General features: G+C 45.1%; 3 pseudogenes; 1 reads left to right on the top strand and 2 right to left on the bottom strand.

The window, feature by feature from the left end:
- Nucleotides 1–3,712: 3,712 nt before the first annotated feature.
- Nucleotides 3,713–5,504, bottom strand: LOC134757273 (golgin subfamily A member 2-like; annotated as a pseudogene).
- On the bottom strand, nt 5,240–6,180 carry LOC129526981 (golgin subfamily A member 2-like; annotated as a pseudogene).
- Nucleotides 6,181–9,659: 3,479 nt separating this feature from the next.
- Nucleotides 9,660–10,949, top strand: LOC101125796 (MKI67 FHA domain-interacting nucleolar phosphoprotein-like; annotated as a pseudogene).
- The last annotated feature ends 666 nt before the right edge of the window (nt 10,950–11,615 follow it).

The following is an 11,615-nucleotide window of genomic DNA, read 5'->3' as shown; positions in this document are numbered from 1 at the left end:
GGCCCAGGGCGGTAGCTCACACCTGTAAGCCCAGTGAGCCACTGACCATAACATTTTTTATCCCGTAACTTTTTTATCCTATAACGTAACTTTATCCCATAACTTTTTAATCTCATAACTTTTTAAATCTCATAACTTTTTTTAATCTCCTAACTTTTAAAAATCCCATAACTATTTTTTCAGTATGTGTTCTTTTGGTAAACACTTGCGGCCAGGCGCGGTGGCTCACGCCTGTAATCCCAGCACTTTGGGAGGCTGAGGTGGGCAGATCACGAGGTCAGGAGTTTGAGACCAGCCTGGCCAACATAGTGAAACCCCCATCTCTACTAAAAATACAAAAATTAGCTGGGCATGGTGGCGTGCACCTGTAGTCCCAGCTACTCGGGAGGCTGAGGCAGGAGAACTGCTTGAAACCAGGAGGTGGAGGTTGCAGTGAGCCGAGATCGTGCCACTGCACTCTGGCCTGGGCAACAGAGTGAAATTCCATCTCAAAATAAATAAATTAATTTAATTAGTTAAATGCTTGCATAGTCATATTACAATTTTGTAAAAATAAAAACACTATTTCATGCCAAGCATGCCTGGCATTTGCACAATCTCAATACCTTTAATACTATAGTTTTCAAGACACACAAAATAAAAATTTAAGGCAAAAATAGCACTTTGCAACAATAATTTATTACATTACAGTAGCATCACAGCAGTATTCAATAATGCCACTTTAGGCAAAAGTCTTTCAGTATTTCCATTATAGATTCTGTTTACAAGAATTCCTAAATTGGTAAAAGTCATTATAAGAAAACTTGGCAAATAAAGTTTTGGACTGGAATTGGCATTTCTTTCTTTACTTTTCCTTCCCCTAGTTTCTTTCTTTTAAGCTACAGTATTCATATTTTAAAATGTTTTAATTTATTTCAAAACATTAAAATAGCAGTTACATTTTTTAATAGTTATACTATTGTAAAATGACTAAGAAAGTTTTAAAGAAACTATATTCTGGATAAGGCTGATTTACATTTTCAAATTTTCTAGAAATCAGCTTTGGTTTTAACATTAGTTTTTCATTTCTGGAAAACCTATTAGTATTAATCAAATACTTCAAAATGATTATCATATACTGCAACCTTTAAATAAACAAGTATTTTGATTCTTTACCTCCTACAGAAATTCAGATTTATTCGGTTGAACTCACATTTTAAAATTCTATGTTTCCATGAACTCTAACCTTCTAATGTTGCCTACTAAGCAAATTGAAAGCTGTCTTATACTGAATGAGAAAGAGAACAAATATCTGGCTGAATGAGGTATTGCAAAAGACTGCATGCCCTTTGAAGAAAGACTTAAGTTATTATAATATGATTTCCATCCTTGTTAGCTTTTTCTTAAATATATGACAAAAATACCTACACAAAAAGTAGTATCTCAGTTCATATAGTAAATTTATTTCCAGACTGACATTCAGCTTAAGTATGCCGGTATGTGAGTTAATCCACAGGTGCCTGATGAACACATTATTGTCAGATTGGTTACAGATGCTAAACGCTATCCGAAGGTCATTCCTAGTCATTTACATTTATCAATGTAAAAGTGAAGTGATTTGAACTATTAAAATACCTTTGAAATAATTTATCAATGTATCAGATAAATCCAGTTTCAGAATGATAAAGAAAAACTGTTAGACCAAATAACGTGGCTAATTGACAGTGGTACGATTTCTAGCCCGAGGGTTTAAAATGGACTTAAAGTAACTGTCTTTAAACTGAACTCAAAGAATGCAAAAGCGGCAAGTTCAGAAAATAAAAGGCAACAACAGGACCTTAAGTCCATTTTAAACCCTCGGGCTAGAAATCGTACCACTGTTAATTAGCCACATTATTTGGTCAAACAGTTTTATCATTCTGAAACTAGGTTTATCTAATACATTAATAAATTCATACAATTTGGAAGAGTCAGTTGAAGTCACAAGGACCCAATATTTGCATTCTTTTTTCCGTGAATCCAGGCAAATCTGTTATTTTATCTGTAAAATAATATTGCTTTCCTATTAATGTCATATTTATAAAAGTATCATGAGGATGCCAAATGGAGACGGTCTAGTAACTACAAATCCCCACGCCAGGGAGTGCACATACATCTCTCCCTACATCCTAATAATGTGATGTATTTTGGAACACAGACATTAGAACTTCATGAGGTTTTAACTGCTGATTCTTTCCCAAGCATCATCAAGTTATGATTTAGGCAACATATGACTAAAATAATTCATTCATAATATATAGGCGCATTCCCATAAATATTGCACAAAATATGTCTCTAACTGAAACTGAAAGGTATAAAAACATATTTCACTCTTCATAAAGAACTTTCTGAGGAAGTAGGACTCTGTGATTGTATAGACACTTTTCCTGATAAGACTTTGACATTCACAAACAGTAGATTGCACTGCAGCTTGTAAACATTTTAAGTCGCATAAACTTCTCCTTGATTTTCAAATATAGTATAATACTGTCTACTAAAACTCCTTTTTCTTTCAACCAAGTACTCTCACATATATTCATTTATAATATTATTTTTAAAGTGTTTTCCATTCAAGGAAAAGAAGTAATTTCCTATGTCAAAGTAGCCAATGTAGTTGAAGAATAGGTATGAGCCAGAGAGGTCTAGATGGTAAAATTAATCTAGCCTCAAAGAAGCTCCATGAACAGAGAGGAATGCCAGGTGTCACATAGCCTTCCTTCACTCGAATTCATTCCTGACTAGAGCCTGTATGCCTGTTTCAGGGACATCTAAACTCTTAAAGGATTTCTTATGATCTTTACTAAATACATTAAGAAGAATGCCAACCAGTGCCCTTTTGTGTACTGGGACATGTAGTCACGTGATTAAAACAGGGAACATGAACTCTGACTTTAAAATGTGTTATAGATATAAATGCTCTAAGCTAGGAAAGGTTTTCCACATCCACAATCAACGATGGGAGCCTTTCATTCTTCAGAAATAACCCCTTTTTAGGTCATCAAAAAAGAGTACAACTGCCACAGCTCATGATGCAATATCTTCATAAGCCCAGAACACATACAAATCCTAAGGGAACTACCATAGTACAGTGCTCATTCTTGGCACCAAAACAAATAAAACACACTCTATCCTGCACACACCTGCCAGAGCAGGCCACTTTCCTCTTCTGGGAGATTTAAAAAGCTCCCCAAAATGTTATTACTCCCATCCCCAATACACAGAAAAAGGGGTAAAGGCTGTTTCCAGTTCTCCGCCTTTAAACAACTGTAAATGTCAGTACTCACAGTGGCATATTACAAAGTAATAGACCGCGCACTTCAGGGCAAACCACATATTGAGCTGATGAAGAGCTCACTGTGATTAGGATTCGATCAAACATAATAGCAGAACATAAGCAAATTTTATCTGAATTCCGTAATAAATATACTTGCTGCAATTACATTTAAAAAGCATGGCAGCCTATCCCAAACCAGGAAGAATAGTTTTGTGCAAATAGTGGGTCTTTGTGTGTTTGAACTCCCACCACATAAGGGCAAACTTGATATGCATGCTAATGACCTACAATTATCAAATTAAAAAAGAAACATGCTAAAGGATGCCAGAGTGAACATGAGGAAAAGACCCACTCTCCTTTAACTTTTTACAAATAAAATTTAAACTATAAATTAGAAACACAAATAAACATGAGTGGCTCTAACATTCAAATGAAGTAAATGAATTGTGTAGGAGATTAACCCCTTAACTTTTTTTTTTTTTTTTAATTTCTTGACCAGCTCTTAGATGATGGTGGTGTTTATCTCCCTGTTCTCGGCAGCTCGAAAAGAATGGCATGCAGAGATTGCTGCCCAAGCCTGGGTGCTCCTGGGGAGTCCTGCGTTACAGGAAGCAGCTGCACGATCTGCTGTGCAGTGGGGTTGTCGTGGGGAGAACCCTCCCTGGCCTCTCCTGGTGGGGGCTCCACGCTGTCAGTGAGGCTTACCTCACAAAGATCTTCGGAGAGAGGGAGGAGGGGATCTGAGCTCAATGCGAGCCTCCCCTGCTCCTGTCTGCTCACCCTGCCTGCTCACCCTGCCTGAAGGTTCTACTGGCCATCCTGCTTGTCAGCACACCCAAGCTCTTGGGGGGCTGGGGCTCCTAGAGTGGGCTCATCAGCAGGGTTCTGGGCAGTGGCCAGGAATTTGCCATGTCCCTCATTGTGGTCTCTCACAAGCCGCAACACCTGCCCCTGCATCTCCAGCAGGTTCACCTGGAAGGAGGGGTGCTCAGCTGCCATACTGGTGCTGGCACCCACGTTCACCCCCACCCCCGCCCCCACAGAGATGTTGCACATCCTACCTTCATCTCCTCCCGGTCCTGGGCCAGCCTGATGATGTCCTCCTCCTCCCGGTGCCGCATCTTTGGCACTGTCCCCTGGCTCCCATATGGGGTGATGTACTTTCCTGCGGGAGGACATGGCTCAGATGCTGGAGCCCCTCCGACGGCCCTGCAGCTCCCCCTGCCGTGCCCTGGCCTCCCGCTCACTCATGGTGTCTGTCTTTCCCGAGAGGTGGATGAATTGAAGCTTCACTTTCTCCACCTGCTCCCTCAGGTCCACCTTCTCCTTCAGGAGGTCCATAAAGTCACTCTGGAGCCAAAATAATGGGATCACATCTCAGAAGCCACCTGCCTTGCCCCACCCCCACCCTTCTTGGCCTATGCCAGTACCTACTCACCTACAACTTCTCCTTGGCCCCCTGCAGGGCCCGGTGGGTCTCCCCACACACAGACTCACCCCCAGTCCCTGGGGCTGGGGCTGCTGCTTCTGGCTCCTTCTGGGACGAGACCACTGGGTGAGCCAGGGGCTGGCAGCACATCCTTTGCTCCTCCTGGGCACTGGTTCCAGCGGAGTTGAAAAATGCCACCTGAAGGCAAGAGTTGAGTGTTCTTTAGGGGCATACACAGAACAACTGGGGCAGGGAGGTGGAGCGCAGCCCCTTCCCTTGGGGCCTCAGAGAGTGCACCTGTTGGTTACAGGTGAAATGGTGTCTGATCACTGGCTCCCGGAAGGAGTGAAAGTCCACAGAAATCAGAAGGTGGGGAAACCAAGAACATAAGGGGGTCTGGGAGGGACCACAGAGGAAGGTGGCAAAGTGGGGCCAGGGAAAGTCAGGCTCATCACGGTCTCCCGGCTCTCCAGGTCCCCTGGGATGTTTGCCATGGGCCAAGGCGCCTCCTCCTCCTCACTGTCCAGATGTCCTCCTCCATCTCCTGTGGGGGGTGGCCAGAGGGGTCCTCAGACAACCCAACAAGGGAGGTACTGTGGGCTCACCTCTGCCCCCACACTCACTGTGTAACCTTGAGCCAGCCCTCCCCAGAGGGGAATGAGCTGTTCTTTATTTTTACTTTTAAGAACCAAGATCTTGCTATATTGCCCAGGCACAGTCCCACTACCCATTGGTGCAGGAATTCTGACCTGCTCCCTTTCTGACCTGGGCCAGTTCTCCCATCCTTAGACAACCTGGTGGTCCCCCGCTCCCAGGAGGTCACCATATTGATGCCAAACTTAGTGCAGATACCCAGTCAGCATAATGACCAGCTGTCTTAAAGGTCTCTTCCATCTCCTCAATCCTACACTGCTAACAGTCCCCCTTTCCTCCTGGGGCTCTCTCCTCTTCCTCTGAGTGGTGTCCCGTACCTTCCCCAGGGAGAGCCATGAGGCTCAACTGGGCCTGTAGTTGCTGGTTCTGCTGGCTGGTAGCTTCCAGGTGCTCCTGAGATGCCAGGAAAGAGGGTGAGAAGGCACAGAGGTTGGCAGGTCGTCCCCCTCGGGGCCCCGTCCTCAGTAACTCCCTTGCCTGAGTTTCCTTGAGCTCTTGGCGGGCCATCTCAGCCACCGCTTTGCCCTGAGCTTCCTGCTGCTGCAGCTGGTCCATGAGCCGGGTCTGCAGCAGTAACTGTGCAGCGCCTCCTTCTCAGAGGTCAGCTGCTGATAGGCTGCCACCTGCTGCTGATAAGTAGCCACGTACTGCTGCAGGTGACCCAGGTACTGGCCTCGCTGCTGCTGCAGACTCTGAGCCTCTTGGCTCTTCAGCTCCACCTGCTGGAAGACCCTGGGCATGAGGGCATGTGGTGGCTGGCTTCCAGATTCCTGGCCCATTAATAGGGTAGAGAGGGCACTGTGGGGCTCTGTGGCCTGCCCAGGCCCCTGGCCCCTTGCTCCAGGCCTAAGAGACTGCCTCCCTTGCCTAGAACCCCATGCCTCCTTCCCCAGCCTCAAATCTCACGTCCTTCTTCCAGCCATTTAAACTGCAGGCCACAGACTGGAGGAAAAGCAGAGGGAGCCAACCACCATCTGCTAAGTGTGCTACATGCCTAATGTTTCCACGTATTATCTCATTTAACCCTCAGCACCTCTGCAAAGAAAAAGCTCACTTCCTTTTGAAGTTAAAGAAATAGAGACTTAGAGATGCAAAGTAGTTGAATGATCACCAGTGGAACCGAGGCCGGAATCCAGTTTGAATCTAAGGAGTCGTTTTGGTTTTTTTCGTATTTTGTTTTGAGACAGTGTCACTCTGTGTCCCAGGCTGGAGTGCAGTGGTGCAATCTCAGCTCACTGCAACCTCCACCTCCTGGGCTCAAGTGATTCTCATGTCTCAGCCTCCTGAGTAGCTGGGATTACAGGCATGCACCACCATGCCTGGCTAATTTTTTTTTTTTTTTTTTTTTTGTAATTTTAGTAGAGATGAGGTTTTGCCATTTTGGCCAGGCTGGTCTCAAACTCCTGATCTCAAGTGATTCTCCTGCCTCAGCCTCCCAAAATGCTGGGATTACAAGTGTGAGCCACTGCACCCGGTATAAGGAGCCTCTTATGCCACTGTCTCTTCCTCTGTGATTGGAGGGTTCCATGCCTCTAGCTGGGATGATGATGTCCAGACCTGGGAGGAGCCAGGGCTACCCACCTCTAAAAGTCAGAGGGCAGGAAGCAAGAAACAGTCATAGGACTGCCCTGGAGGGTGCTGGGGTCACCTGCCCCCAGGCTGCAGCTGCCTCTGGCCTGGCACCTCCCCTCCCCAGAGGCTGGTGCCTGCCTCCCAGACCTTCTTGGATGGGTCAGAGGTTACCGTCCCCTTCAGCTAGCCCAGCTTCTCCTGCAGCTCCTTTACTTGCTGCTCCAACTGCAGTGTGCTCTTGTTCTCGTTCTGGACAGAGAGAAGCAATCAGCAGCCACCCACTGCAACTGGAGATCCCAGAACTTGGTGTCTGCCTCCCATAGCACTGGGAAGGGTGGAGGGAGGTTAGAAAAATAACCCCCTCTCTCCCACAGCCATCAGAGCAGGGCTCTGGCTCACAGGTGCCTTAGAAGTACCATTTCATGTGAGGGCTACACTGCCCCATTTTACAGGTGGGGAAGCAAAGGCCTGGAGGGCTAGGGAGGAGGGCTGGGGTTGGGGGGCCCAGTCCAGTGTGCCTCAGGGGTGGTATGGACTCCGGCAACGGTCTTGTTGTCGGAAGGGATCTGTGGCTGGGTTGGGGGCCATGACCTGGTGCGTTTTACCTTTTTCCTGGCTGCGGCCCATTTGCCCTGTCGTGTTTTTTCTGACATCATGGGGTGTGGAGGGAGGCGGGGTTGGGCCACATCAGTGAAATCCCAGTGAGCACTGATGAATGCCTCCAGTCACCTACCAGGCAGCTGTGCAACTGAGCCAGAAGAGGCATAACCAGGGCCCCACTAGAATGCAGAATAGGGGCGTGGCCTTAATGCTCCAAGCCCATTGGTCAATGAGAAATATGAAAGGGAAAGGAGGCGTGGCCAGGTAGCAGCGTGTCCAGAAGGACCTGTGGCTCACAAGGAAAGCTGCCCATGCAACCGCTGTACCCGACCACTCAGAGAGAGGGAGGGGCCGCCCACCAAGACAGAGGGGAGGGGCCGGCTTTTGCTTTAAAACCTTTAAAACTGTAAAAAATAAACTTTAAAACATGTATGTGTGTATTCTTTATATATATGTGTGTCTGTGTGTGTGTATCTATGTGTTCCTCCAGAGCTGTCTTCATTATGCAGCTTCTGTGCAAGGTCTATAATTTTGGCCTATATTTTTCATCTTCAAATGGAGTACAATAGTTACCAGTATTACCTTAACTGAGATACAGATCCTATAAAAATGGAAAATCCATAGCATGCTTGATGATTAATGAAGCAGACTATAGTATCCAACATTCCAATAAGATAAAATAATCACAATGATTTCTCTTTTTTTTGGAAAAACATTTCTTTTATTCTCCTACATTATTAAGATTTTTTTTAAAAACAAGAACCATGTCAAATGTCTTGAAAAACACAAAGCTTTCGGGCTGGGTGTGGTGGCTTACGCCTGTAATCCCAGCACTTCGGGAGGCCAAGGCAGGTGGATCACCTGAGGTCAGGAGTTCGAGAACAGCCTGGCCAACATGAAGAAACCCCGTCTCCACTAAAAATACAAAAGCTAGCCAGGCATGGTGGTGGGTGCCTGTAATCCCAGCTATTTGGGAGGCTGAGGCAGGAGAATCACTTGAACCCAGGAGACGGAGGTTGCAGTGAGCCAAGCTCACGCCACTGCATTCCAGCCTGGGTGACAGAGCAAGACTCCATCTCAAAAGAAATAAAATAAAATACAAAATAAGAACAGAAAGCTTTCAATTTAATAAGCACTTAAAGCTCTTTACTGGTTTAAAACAAATACAAGGCCCATTTTTCTAGAATCACCTGGCCTCTCTAAGCCTTGCAAATGAAACTGAATTTCTCACTTGATGCTTAGCTATGACTTGCAATCATGAAAACCAAGAATTGTGTTATGTCACTGTGTACTGCTTGTTACCTGAATTCCACACTAGGCTGGGATCAAGGGTTGAATGTTTCATGATTTTCTCCATAACCTGTGTGCTTCTTATCCCAGACCAAACTAAGCTTTTTTCTGGAGTTCTACAATTTACAGTTAATAGACAAGAGTGGTTCTCAGTAATGTAGTCTCTGGACTAGCAGCACCAGCAGCACCTGAGACCTTTTTATAAGTGCAAATTCTCAGGCCCCACCCTGGACCTGGTGAATCAGAAACTCTGGAGTAGGGTTCAGCAGTCTGTGCTGCAGTAATCCCTCCGGGTGTTCAAGAACCTCTGGCATACGGCAGGTAGTAAAATGTGTTTCCTTCTGTAGGCCCAAAGCCAGGGTTACCATATGTTCTGTCTTGATAGGAAACAATGACATGCAATTAAGACACATAAATCTCCTTTCTACTCCCACCCTCCACCCAATGTGTTTTATTTTTATGAGTTCAATAAGAAAATAAGTGGCAATCAGAGATTTAGTCTAAAATGTATATTTACAAGTGTCAGTTCTCATCCAGCCTGATCTCATACAAAACCATTTACATCCTCTTATATCTCAAGTTTTAAAAAAGTATCTTTACAATGTAACTCTCAGGCACACTAGGAGTTCTATAATAAAACACCAAGTAGATCAGAATGTCCAACCTTACTAGAGAAGAAAAGTGGAATCATTGGCTATATTTTCAAATTGCATTCAACAGAAAATTTAAGTTTTGATTTTTTTTCACCATCATACTTCCAAGTTAATAGAATTAAACCAGAATATGCCATTCTTTCAAATCCTCCAGCCAGCCGCTTTTGGCATGGCGGCCTTTTCCGGCCCGGCTGGGCCAATCCTGTCGCTGAACCCACAGAAAGATGCAGGTTTCAGAAGGAGGTGGCACAGGTTCTGCGCATAACCTGGCAAAAAAAACAAGAACAACTTACTCCTGGATTTGTCTATGTGTGCCACCTACATAACGTATTGAACGAAACCCAGATTCTTTCATATTCCTCCCAGTGTGGCACTGTTACAAGCTTCAGACTATCCAGACAGAAAAGGACTGGAAATAGCAAAGGCTATGCATGTGTGGAGTACGAGTCTGAGGATGTTGCCAAGATAGTTGCTGAAACAATGAACAACTACCTGTTTGGTGAAAGACTCTGGGAGTGTCATTTTATGACACCTGAAAAAGTACAGAAAGAACTCTTTAAAGACTGGGATATTCCATTTAAGCAGGCATCATATCCATCAGTGAAACGGCATAATGAGAATCGACACTTACACAAAAGCTGTGGGTGGAGGGGCGATGTAAAAAGAAAGATTACTCAAGAAGAAATTAGCTTAAAAAGGAATTGATTATGATTTTCCTTCTTTGATTTTACAGAAAACAGAAAGTATTTCAAAAACGAATCATCAGACGTCTACAAAGGGCCAGGTTTGCCGGGCACGGTGGCTCACGCCTGCAATCCCAGCACTTTGGGAGGCCGATGCGGGCGGATCACCTGAGGTCAGGAGTTTGAGACCAGCCTGGCCAACATGGTGAAACCCTATTTCTACTAAAAAATACAAAAATTAGCCGGGCATGGTGTTGGGCACCTGTAATCCCAGCTACTCGGGAGGCTGAGGCAGGAGAATTGATTGAACCTGGGAGGCAGAGGTTGCAGTGAGCCGAGATCACGCCATTGCACTCCAGCCTGGGCAACAAGAGCAAAAGTCTATCTGAAAACAAACAAACAAAAAACAAAAGGCCAGGTTTTACCTAAGAAGCAGCGAAAGGTTTTAGGCACTCCTGACACTCCTGAGAAGACTGTGGATAGCCAGAGCCCCACACCGGTTTGTATCTCAACATTTTTGGAGAGACGAAAATCTGAAGTGGCTGAAATGAACGATGATGATGAAGATAACAAAATAGTTTTCAAAGAGCCCATATCCTGTGTAAAAGAAGAAATACAAGAGACTCAAACACCTACACATTCACAGAAAAAAAGATGAAGAAAAAGCAATTAGTGATTTTCAATGTATTATGTATAATATTTCTTCTGAAAAACATAATATTTTTATGAGAAAAAATACAAAAAATTAGCTAGGCATGGTGGCTCATGCCCGTAGTCCCAGCTACTCAGGAGGCTGAAGTGGGAGGATCACCTGAGCCCAGAAGTTGAGGCTGCCGTGAGCCATGATCATGCCGCTGCACTCCAGCCAAGTCAAGTCATTACATTTATCTTAACCTATTCTAGGCTGGCTTAAGAGGGATTTGTATTAAGAATACAATAGGCAATCTCACAGACATCTAAGTACAGAACTCAATATATGACCACACCATGGAAGGACTGTGCTGGGAGGTGATTTTCCTCTCCTGCATGCCTTCACTCTGGACTTCTGCTCCATGCTTGTGCTTTGCTCTGCAGATGGACGTTCGGCACTTGCTCCAGGCTCCTCCAGCCGCTGAGGCTTTGGCTTGCCCTGGCAGTACCCCTGGTCCCAGTGTTACTGGACCTTTCCATACAGATGCTCCTCTGCAAAAAATCTATCGAACACTCTCCGTGTCATTTCCAATTGGCAGGATAGATAATCTGATCTGCCTAGCAGTGGGGATGGGAGTTCCCTAGTTGTCCCTGGATTTGTAGTGCTGCCCTTTCCAGAGACTCGAGGAGGAGCCGGATATCCAAAAAGAGGGTGTGGGTGGGGAATGAGTAGTACAGTCTACTTCAACAAGAAAGTATAAAGTAGAGGTGGTGGCTCACGCCTGTAATCCCAGCACTTTAGGAGGCCGAGG

This window comes from Gorilla gorilla, chromosome 16 (assembly GCF_029281585.2).
Source record: "Gorilla gorilla gorilla isolate KB3781 chromosome 16, NHGRI_mGorGor1-v2.1_pri, whole genome shotgun sequence".
Classification (NCBI taxonomy): domain Eukaryota; kingdom Metazoa; phylum Chordata; class Mammalia; order Primates; family Hominidae; genus Gorilla; species Gorilla gorilla.
Note: the sequence above shows the minus strand (reverse complement) of the source record. Positions and strands in the feature narration are given on the sequence as shown.